This window comes from Morone saxatilis, unplaced genomic scaffold (genome assembly GCF_004916995.1).
Source record: "Morone saxatilis isolate NCDOM2014 unplaced genomic scaffold, NCSU_SB_2.0 Contig19, whole genome shotgun sequence".
Taxonomy (NCBI): Eukaryota; Metazoa; Chordata; class Actinopteri; family Moronidae; genus Morone; species Morone saxatilis.
In genome coordinates, this window is record NW_023339751.1 from 11144023 (window position 1) to 11155430 (window position 11408).

An 11408-nucleotide genomic window follows, 5' to 3' on the forward strand; every position below is an offset into this window, starting at 1 on the left:
CTATCCCCCGTTCGTCACAAGTCGGCATCTCAAGACACAAGATGCCACCCTACCCCCAAGCTAATGCTGAACTAAGAGCCATGTTCAGTGACAAAGTAGGGAAAGAGGTTTGAGAGACCGCAGTAACATCTAAGAAATATACAGCAGTGAGGACATCATCAGTTGTTTTCAGTTTGTCCAAAGAAACATTTAAAACAATGTAAATTCTTCCAAAGCAAAGTTATAATGGAGCTAATATGCAGTAAATGTGAGACTAAGAATGTGCTTCCTGCTTCTAAATGAACCTACAAAGTTTAAAGAACCAACAAAGAAGGCTTTAAAAAAAAAATGAGGTAACAAGACAGTAGAGCTTGGTGATATATTGATTTTGGTTTTAATGTAATATCCTTAATGAGCTTAAATTGTGTTTTCCTGGTTTTATGGGCTGCATAAGAATCAAAACAAGTCTCTGAGCTCACTTCAGCAGAGAGAAAAAAGCAATGAATTGTTTCTCTTTCTCAAAATACTCTCGTGTAAATATCTTACAGTAACATCACAGTAAAGATTACAAGTGACAAGGTATTAAGTCAAGTTTGTTTTCATCAGTATTGCCACCACCTGGTTTCCAATAATAGAAAACATTAGCTCTTTTGTATACTGGAAGGTTTTATCTTCTTTTCCCAAAAATGCTAATTTACCTTCCCTTTTTCATTTATTCTTTTTTATCGTCTGATCTCACCCTTTTCTCTTTGCTTCCTCCCCACAACCTCTCCAGTCTAGCAGCCAATGAGGTAATCAGTCAGCTTGTTACAGTCTGATAAGTGATACGATACAACTATTGATTTTGGCCCCTGTGTCCCGGTGCAGGGGTCAGTCCTGCCACATCGCCTGGCTGCCAGTTCGAGCCTCAGAGCTGTTTTCAGGAACCACAAACAGATGCTGACTGGGCTCTTTCAAAGCTATTGTCACAAAGAGACAGACTGTAGGTTTATGGACAGTCACACTGACAGATTTTCCTTCATACAGAAAGTATTGTCAAGGCAAATTGTGTCAGCTGGAGTTTGATCTTGTGTTTCGGCTGCACAGGAAACCAGCTATTCAGGTCGGACTTTGATCAACAATGGATGAAAACATCACATGGCTCCCACAGGAATGGAGGGTATATCTGTCAAAAGTTTAATGACATTACCCCAGAATACAAGGTAGAGACTGTTATCCTGTCCATCAAAAAGAGACAAAAGCAGAGAAGAACAGAAGCTCAACCTTTTCACCAAACATCATCGGCTTTAAATATGCTACGAAATGCAAATTTAATTTGGAAAACAGAACATAATGGACCTTTTAAACTAAATCAATATAATCAATTTAATTCAGACAAATCCCTTAAAACATGATTATTAATTCAGCTTTAGATTTCCTTATAGCTCTGATGTGTCTGATAAATTAAAAAAGCTCAAATAGCAGCTATATGGAGCAAACATGAAATAAAATCACGTGTTGTTCTGCGTCTGTCAACAGAAAATCTCACAAAGTTATGAATGGATTTCCATGAAATCTGGAGGTCAGTTAGGCTTTAGGCCAACGTACGACTGATTAAAGTGGCAATCAGGATCTGGGATTTTTGCCATTAGATGATTATTGTGTTTCAGCCATTTGAGGCCTGATTTGATGGCCATGTGCCGTGTAGTTGTTACTGTGTAACACAACCTGATCATCTGAGGCTAAGAACGGGGTAAAGAAATCAGTAATGGAGTGAGCCCCCGCAGGAGGACAGATGGTCAGGGTATTCCCTGAGGTTGGGGGTGGAATTGGTGAGATAACAGGGTGGAGGTTAAGTTTATTCAGATGCCCTTACCATCTTTAAATAGTCAGGGGATCACCAAAGTCAGGAGGATTCATCCACTGACAACCATGAATGTCTACACAAAATTTAATGTTAATCCATCCAATAGGTGCAGAGATATTTCAGTTTGGACCAAAGAGTGGGGCGTGGAGCCGAGAACAGAACGAATGAAAAGAGATTGGGTACTAAGAAGATAGGTTGATCGTGAGATAGAGGCCACATGGTACTGTTGGCACGGTTTACAGGTACGCACACACACACAAACACTATACATAGATCAGACCCAGGCCCGATTGTGGTCAGCTTTAGATCTTTTAATTTCCATAAAACCCACTTTAAGGTGAAAACACATGACCTGTGATGCTGTAATGATCTCTGCAGGGGTTGAAGCTCACGAGCTCACACACAAACATACCAAACCTCCTTTTCTGTGAACTATCTCTAATCAGGAGATGACATCTCACCCTGTATGATGGGCTGATGTGAACCCATCGGTGCAGATTAGATAGAGATTAAGAATCTTTTAGATCGCTGGTGGATAGATTACATCGCTATAGCAGCATATGTCCTCACTGCAGGGACCACACTTTATGTGAGTACAATGACACTATGATTTAGGGTTGTACTCCCACAGGGTGCTGCAGTATTAACTTCAGTTCAGGGTGTTATTAAGGTTATTGAGCCTGTGTGCCTTGGTTTCACTTTATTAACACAGTGCTTCTGACGGTATAGTTATTGGGGAACTCCAGGTCTCTACTGTGTTTAATGCCGTATTGATGAGGGAGGAGTAAAGGATGGTGAAGGAGAAAATAGCTGTCGTCACACAAAAGGCGTGGCTAAATCTGTGCCAAGGTGACCCTTACAGAATGAAACAGGAGAGAGAAATGTTCAGCTCAGGCCTGAAAGAATGACAGACACATATTAGACCTATACAGTATAGGGGCGAGCAATGGGGACAGAATTTGTCATATGTTGTGATATGCCATTTTATATTTTATTAGAAATAAATTAAATACAGCTGCTACTAACCATTTTTTTCTTTTTTGAGTAATCTGCCAATTATCTTAAATTAATCAATTAATTGTTTGTATATTATAAGTCCAATGTGACATCTTCAGAACATAAAATTATTGTTTTGGTCATTTTTAAACCAAAATTATCTGGTTGCATGCAATGTATAGAGCTTTTCTCTGAATCATTGTAAACTAAATATTTTGGAGGTGACAAAACAGACAATCTGAATAGCGGGCTTTGGGAAATTGTGAAGTTTGTGCATTCTTTCTACTAAACTACTAATCAAAAAAGAAAATCAAGAAAATAATAACCAGATGAGCTGATAACAATAGATAGTTGCAGCTCCAGCAACCTCTACAACAAGACATATTTTAGTGATAGCTACCTCTGTATTAAGTGAAAAATTACCCCTCCCTAGACATATCTGTTCAATAATAGAGCTGACAAGTCAACAGCACAGTTTGTACACCAGAATAGAATCAATGGGAATAGTAAAATACGACCCAGGAATAGAGCAGTCAGGTAATGCAATTTCTATGTATCTCTCTTTCCATTTTCGCTGTCATTAAGCGAACACTCACAATGTACTCTGTGCCCGGCACTTTGTCGGCTGCCGCTGTCGTTTTTCCAAGAAAGTGGAAAGCTGCTTTGTTGCCATAATATGCCCTGTGTGATGCTTGGCCCACTTTCCAGCCTGCTTTCATTGTGTAAGCACACATACATAAAACATGATTTGCCGCTTCAATTTCTGACTTTTATTCAACAGGGATTTGGTGGCAGACAACATCAGAAGCCATGAAAAGCGGAGCAGAGCAGCGGTGAAATGCAACTCTCCCTCTGATCCTCCGAGGTAGCAAGAGAAAGACAGAGAGAGAGAGAGAGAGAGAGAGAGAGAGACAGAGAGCTGGCTACGTTACAGAGAACAGCGTTTAATCACTGACCTCTAGACTTACAACTGAAGACAAATGGCCTTGATTAATGAGGGCCATTCATCTTATAGGTTACAAAAAAACAAAACATTGGGAACTGCATTTGCTGCTCTGATAGATCTATCTGCTGTATATATTAAACTCCAGTCCAGTTTGCACTTTACTTCTAATCAAGGAGCTCAGGTCAGGCTCGGTGCAGATCCCGTACTGTTCACTAGAGGGCAGCCTGCCTAAGTAACTGTAATGATAGCTGTTAGAATTAAAACTGATCTGATATTCAGGGAAACACTGTTGTTACAACAAATAATAGAAGTTATAATCGATTTTAAGACCTCCTGTATAAAACTGGGTCATTTCTTCACCTTTATCCAGCAATGTTTTATCCAAGAACAGCATGAACACAGACCAAAGACAGTGGTGGGAGAAGCACTGAGATACCTTTCTTGAGTAAAAATACCTTAAATTTATTAGGTTGTTAATACTAATGCATGAATTTATAAGCAGCATGTTACTGTTGTAGCTGCTTGAGGTGGCGCTAGTTTATCTATTTAATATACAGTTCCAGAAGAAAAAAATTATTTGTATTTCATTTTTGGACTTTTCTCTAATCTGTCCTTATATTGTGAAATAGTGGTTAATTTTCAAACTGTGTTTTAATTATATCATCTGAGAAATTTAGAGGAGAAATCACTCTTAGACACCTGACATTTAACAACTAGGCACTGCTTCTTTTTTTTTAGATAAAAGGTCATAATCCAAAAAGGTTGGAAACGTTTAGTTGAAAGTTTAACAATCTGTTTTGTTTTATAAGTTCATCAAATGGTTTTTATGTAAAATCTTAATCAGATAAATCAGAGCTATCAGGTAAATGTAGTGAAGTACAATAGCTGATCAGGGCAGTACTAGAAGTATAAAGTAGCATAAAATGGAAATACTTTAAACTGCATCTATTCAAGTATAGTACTTGAGTAAATGTACTTCCACCACTGCCTCTTCATGTACAGTACTCGAGCCTCCCTAAAACGAAACAACTAATCGATACAGTCCTCCTCTAACTCTCCTGCTCTGTAATGTTCCTCTAAGATTTCAGATCTTAAGTCGTCCTTCTTGGTGGCCAGATTAGATGAGATGACATGAGATCTGGAGGAGGGAGAGGAGGGGCGGCAGAAGCGGTGGGTCAAATCTATCACTGTAACCAATCTTAAGTGCATGCAGCAGCTGATGCTCAGCCACAGCCAACCTCTACTATGAAATTTATTTAACTAGAAAAAAAAGGATGATCTTGCATGTTCACAGACAGCTGAAGACTAATGAGGGTCTTCTGGGGGGGGGGCGGCTGTGAGACGTGGGCAAGAGGAGCAGAAGGAGACTACACAGGAGAAATAAAGAGAGAAGGGGGGAATTAACAAATGAGAAAAAAAAGACTGTAGGAAAGTTTTCATTTGCCTTTTCAGCGCTTCAACCACAGTCAGAGCCAAAAGCTTTGTCTTGGCTTTTGTCTGTCTCCAGCTCTATCAGCCTGCTGCTGTTGTTGTAACAATTTGTCTGTCTGGAGGATGTGAATCATCTCCTTTCATTCACACACTTTGTCTCCTCTCATATTATTCTTCTTGTCTTTTTCTTTTCTTCCATTATTTCAAATACATTTCTATGCACAGATTCAGTCTTCTCAGCTCAAAGGAGAGGGAACATAGTGTGCATGGGAAATGTCGCCGAAAGGGGGGGGACTAGCAGATGAGAGATCTACACATATTTCACAGAAACACACCGAAGCACCTGTCAGCAACTGGCTACACTTGAACTGTGCATTGAACTTAAACGTGGGGAAAAGCTGAAATGAGACAAACAGCATGAGAGCAGCTGCTGTCGTGCTTCACGCTGACTGCATAAAACTGAAGGATTTTTGTCTCTATCATGTTTCACCATCCATGACTACCGCAGGATGGTTGGTGCTGTCACAAGAACACATGGGAACCCACCTGAGGAGCGTATGTAGTTCTTTTTTTGTGCACAGACCAGTGGTGGAAGAAGTACTCAGGTTGTTTACATGCATTTACAAGCAAGAGGGCTGCATTCAAAATCTTACTTTAAAGGTGTGATAAGTGATTCTGGAGGAATCCCATACTATGACAGATACCAATGATATAGTGTGAAAAACGACAAAGCAAGTGATGTTAGCTATGTTGTTGGTTTGTCACTAAAGTTGCTGAGCGGAGGACTTCAAAACTGTAATCGAGTTGCCACAGAAATGCCCCTCTGTGCCACAGCAGAGAGAAAATATGTATTGACTTTATTCAGTAACCAACAACAGAGTGAATAAATAGACACAAGAGTAAGTTCAAGACAAATAGTGATGCTAATATTTGTCTCAAGCATTGAGATGATTTCCAGCATCTGTCTCAATGTGCTATATTGCATGGTGGGAGTGAAAACGTGAGAGTGAATAGGTACATTCTTGAATTTCCCTCTGGATAAATAAAGAATCTATCTATCTATCTATTGTCTGTCTCTCTGCAAGCACGCAGACGCCAGCAAATGTGCTTGTTGTGAACACTAGCGTTTATGTGTGTTCATGAATGTGTGTCCTCTGCCACGGCCACAGTAAGTGTGTTATTGGAGCAGGGTGAGCCAGGGGCAGAAACAGCAGAAACAAACGAGGTCCTGTGCAACCCCGAGACTGTTCCATGAATCATCCAGGAACTTATACAGTAGCTGGCCAGTCCTCACAGCCTTCAGCTCACAGTTAATAACTTCCCATGCGCAAATAAATAAAAAATGGTCAGTGTTTAGAATTTGTGCTATTGACTTTACATAATAAAATCAGAGCTGTTTTTATGCAGTAGAGCCAAATCCGGGACCAAACAAGTGTGAAAATGAAACCAAAATCACCCTGAGCCTGTACTGCTATAGTAAATACATAATAATGGTTATTTGCAGAAACACTGAACACCTCCTGCATTTAGTTTAAAACAGGAGCTATTTCCACTGCCTGTGACTCAGTTAGATCTATGAATGTGTATTTGTCAGCGTACACTGTGTGTGTGTGCATTTGCCTGCAGCAGGTACAATAAACAAGAGCACTGATGTCATCCAAGTCAGCCAGAAGGGAAGCCCACAGTTAGATGTAGTTGAAGGAAAACGTTTCTCTCTCTCTGAAATACATGCATTCATCTGCACATGTGCTTGTAGCTGTGTGTATATGAGAGGGCGGGAGGAAAGAGAGAACATAGACATGCAAATGTGATCTAAGAACAAAAAAAGAACATGAAGGACATGAACAGTTAATTTATTCCTGAGATTAAGAAGTAAAATCAGGGAGAAGATGTACTTTGACGTGTACTCCATTATGCCGTTTGCCTCAAAAGATAATCTTTTCATCCACTGAGCTGAGTGGCATGCAATTTCACCCACTTTTCACAGCATATTTATGTCAGACCCTGTTTGACTGTTAACTCTAGCACCTCAGCGCCTTACACACACACACACACACACACAGCATCAGATCTGTCAGTGTGTAATTCTCCTTTACTCGTACTTCAGTGGCAAAGGTCAGCGTACCCATGTTTTCGTGACAGCCTGGATTAACGCGCTCAGCGTACATACTGTATATGTGTGTGTAAGTGTGTTTATGGAGCTAATGGAGACTGACATGAAGACTGACATGGATGCTGAGCTGTGCTGTGCTGGGCCAGGCGGTCTAACCCAACAGCAGGGATAAACTATAAATAGACTATATCAACACTCCCCCCCATCCCCCTTTTTTCTCCTGTTTCCTCTTTTCCTTTTGCTTTATCTGCAGACCTTTCATTACATTCACTCTGTTTCTCAACAGCTTTTGCTTTGTTTCCTCCACCTCCAACCATGCCCCTTCCCTACACCCCCTTCCTAATTTTTGTCCCTCACCTTCATCATCATCTCTGAATCAGTCTCCTTCTGTCTTCTGTCTCTCAGTACTTTTGTTCCCGAAAAGAAGATGGGCTACAAAAACAAAGAAAGAAAAAATACTGGAAGAACAAATAGGCCAACACCAATCTCAGAAGAGAGGGGGAGAGTGTAGGGGATGGGGAAAAGGGGGGAGTCGGGCTAGTTACAGGGGGGAGATGGAGTTATGTAAGCGAGGCTAATCCCCTCCCAAGCCTGCATAGTAAATGAGACAGGATGACACTGGCCTCATTTCATCCGTTCATTTTTGCATCCGCCGCCGCTACCCCTCCAAACCTCCGCTCCGTCTCCACCTTAATCTATCCATTTGATCTTTGACAGCAGACTGGAGCTACGTTTTCGAACTCAGCACACCAACAAATCCTCGTCTGCTGACAATGAACGGAAGGGTGAGATACGGCAGATGAGCTATAATTCATGGTTTAATCGTGAAGACGCCGTCCATTCCTCCCGCTTTACTTTCCCTTATGTCAACGACAAAATCTGATTTTTGAAAGCTCTCTTACGTAACAAAAGCCAACCAGGACAGTGAGAAAAGAACCAACAGGAAAAGGGCATAATCCCTTTCAACAAACTCTGCTGATAACAACTATAAATATTCCAGATCCTTTATAGTATCGGATGCCAGATAATTGGGTTCTAAAAGTGGAGCTATTGTAACGACATGTCTTTAAACTTTATGATACAAGACTGATTTGGACTGAAATGCCTAGCTCCCACCATATGACCCTCACCCCTCCAGCCCCGCTCTTCTCAACTCGAACCCGAGAGTCTGACCTCTCCTCAACCCAGTCCCCTCTCGCACGACACCCAGACACCCAGACATCCTAATCTGTAGAGGTACGTTTTGCTCAGAAGGGTCAACAAGGCCAACAGAGTGACTGAATTCTCAAAAGGAAACAGAACATATCACATTGCATGTGAATGGTTCCAGTGACTTCTTCCATACTTTGTGTTTAGTGCTAATTAGCAAATGTGAGCATGCTAACATGCTACACTATTAAAATAAACATGGTAAACATTATACCCGCTTGGCATCAGCATGTTAGCAGGCTCACATTAGCATTTAGCTCAAAGCAGTACAGCCTCACAGAGCTGCTAGCATGGCAGTATAGACTCTTGTACAATTAAAATGTGTTAGTGGTTTCAAGGGTAGGCTATCATTAAACAATTAGGATTATTAAGTAAAGTAAATTTAATTCATTAAAAGTAAAAGATTTATTTAGCCTTTATTGATGAGTGATATGCTGTATAGATAAAAAGGATGTTTGGAGTTTCCAAGCTTAGGACATTTTAGCAAAGGATTGCTTTGTTTGGCATATTTTACCTTTGAGAGCTTGAGACTGATACTAAATTTAGATATTTGAGAGTTTAAAGAGTAACTTAACATTAGGCTGAAAAGCAGAATTTTGCTGCCCTCTCTGGTTGAAAGTTAGTTTTACCCTGCACCCAACATCACTGCTATGTGTGATTAGGAGTGTGCATGGTGTACTGACACACTGTGGAGTACACTTCTACATCACTGCAGCAAGGTGAGAAGTTTCAGGGGGTGTTAAATTACTCTTAAAAAAATCATTAACATTTTTTTACTCAGTAATTGGCCATCAATCCTTCAGTTAAAATGAAACATTAATAAAAAGTTATTGGATAATGTTTTTCTAGAGGGCAGAGGGTTAAACCATCTATATGAGAAAGATACATTAAGGATTCACAACTTGACAACCCTAACTTTTATTTAATGCATCCAAATGATTAATTACTGCATCATTAAAAAGTTTAAATCATTTTTGTGTGTGTTATATTTTATTGTGTCTTGCACTGTTCTGTTTTCCATTTGTAAGTGTTTTAAACCTCCTTCAAAACAAGATGATACATCTTCAAGGGGGTTATCCTGACAAAACAAATTTCTGAGTATATTAACCCCCCTCCACCTCTCCAATCATCCTGCTCAGACAGGACGCTCCACTAAACTTTGACCTACTTTTGGCTGCCCTTAGTCTGGGCTGAGGGAGGGGGGAAAAAAAACGGCAAGACCCCAAACACAGCGAGCTTCACGCTGACCCAGCCTGTTAATAATAATATGAATATCAAAGGCTTATTTGGACAATAACTCTTTTGAATGTCATACGCAGAGGGATGCAGAGGGAGGCTTGAGGACGCCGTGTGAGTGAAAGAAAAGCGACCACTGGAGCCTCCTTTGTTTTACGCAGCATTTAAAATTCAGAGCTGGGCAAGGCACAACACACACGAACGCACGACCAGACACACACACAACACCCACACACACACAACCTACACACACACACACAAACTGTATGCTGAGGAGTTGATTTCACTTTTCTGCTGATCAGCCACAAGACAATCCCCGTTCTTCTTTTTTTATCCGTACTGTGTCTCTCATTTCCAAGAAATCTCACTCAGCAGATGGACACAATCCTCCATAACCAATTCTCTGCAGGATAATGCAGAGCAGACAAAGACACAGTGCACACAACACCTACAACATTCAGCTCTGTCAACCTGAGTCCGAGTCCCACTGAAACTCAGCTGAAACCAGTGACAGCATCACTTCATAAACTGCAGCTCTGTTTAAAATCTGCCAAATGTTTCATAAGTGCAGGACAGATTCCAGGCCAGCTGAGTCCTGGAAATCCACATGCGACAGGGCCACTGAGGGATGAGGGCTGGCTCGGATGAGAGGGTGGTGGGAGTTATGTTACCAAGACCACGGCTGGGAAGGCATCCCAGAGGTTCCCGGAATACTTCTGGGAACATCAGGGCCCAACATGTGTGTATGAGAAAGAAAGAGATGAAGGCATGGACGATGAGGGCGGAAAACATCTGTCAGCAATTAAAAAGGAGGGATCTATCCCATAGTTTTACCATTAAGAGTACGGTGTGCAGCGATACGCTGGGTCATGATGTAAATACTCTAAACTTCCCAGCCAACCGCCCCCCCATCTTCCTCTCCTCTATGCCTACACGAGACAAGCCGACCACAGTTAGCCCAAGCTAGTCAGCTGACGCAGGAAGGGGGAGGGGCACTGTGTGGTACACATTCTGCTGAGGGGTCATCTGGCAGACGCATCCTCCGAGCTGGCTTCACTCCTCCGAGCAAAACACACACACATAATGGGAAAGTAGCTGGCCAAGAGGGTGGAGGAAATCTAATCTATAAATCAGACACATGTCCAAACAACTGGGTGTCAACAGATCTTTGCTTATGTTATTAACTCAAAGGTGCCCCTCTGCACAGGCTGCACTGATTCAATTCTGCTGAGATAGCTGTTTTAGACAGTGCTGAGAAAAAAAGTAGTAGTGTTTGAAAAGACAAAATCATATCAGGGAGGCTCCTCTCAAAAAATCCTGGGTAAAACACAGCCAAAACAAACCAGCAGGGGCTGAAGAGCTTTTAAACCTGATCAATATTTCATGTTTTGCTTCCCTTGCTGGCACAAATCAGGTTTCCAATGGAGTCAAATCAACAAACAGCTTAATCAATGGCGTCCTCACTTGTGCAGAAGCGGGGCGTTGTTAGTCACATAAAGAGCTCCTTCCTGACAGAACATTTATTTCCTGATTTTCAGGCTAAAAGAAGAAAAATATCTCCTGACTAAACAATTCCTAGAGACCCAAATTGGTTTTCTCGTAGAGACAAGATTGATACCAATAAAAACATCTAATTGTTGCAGCTGCAGGTC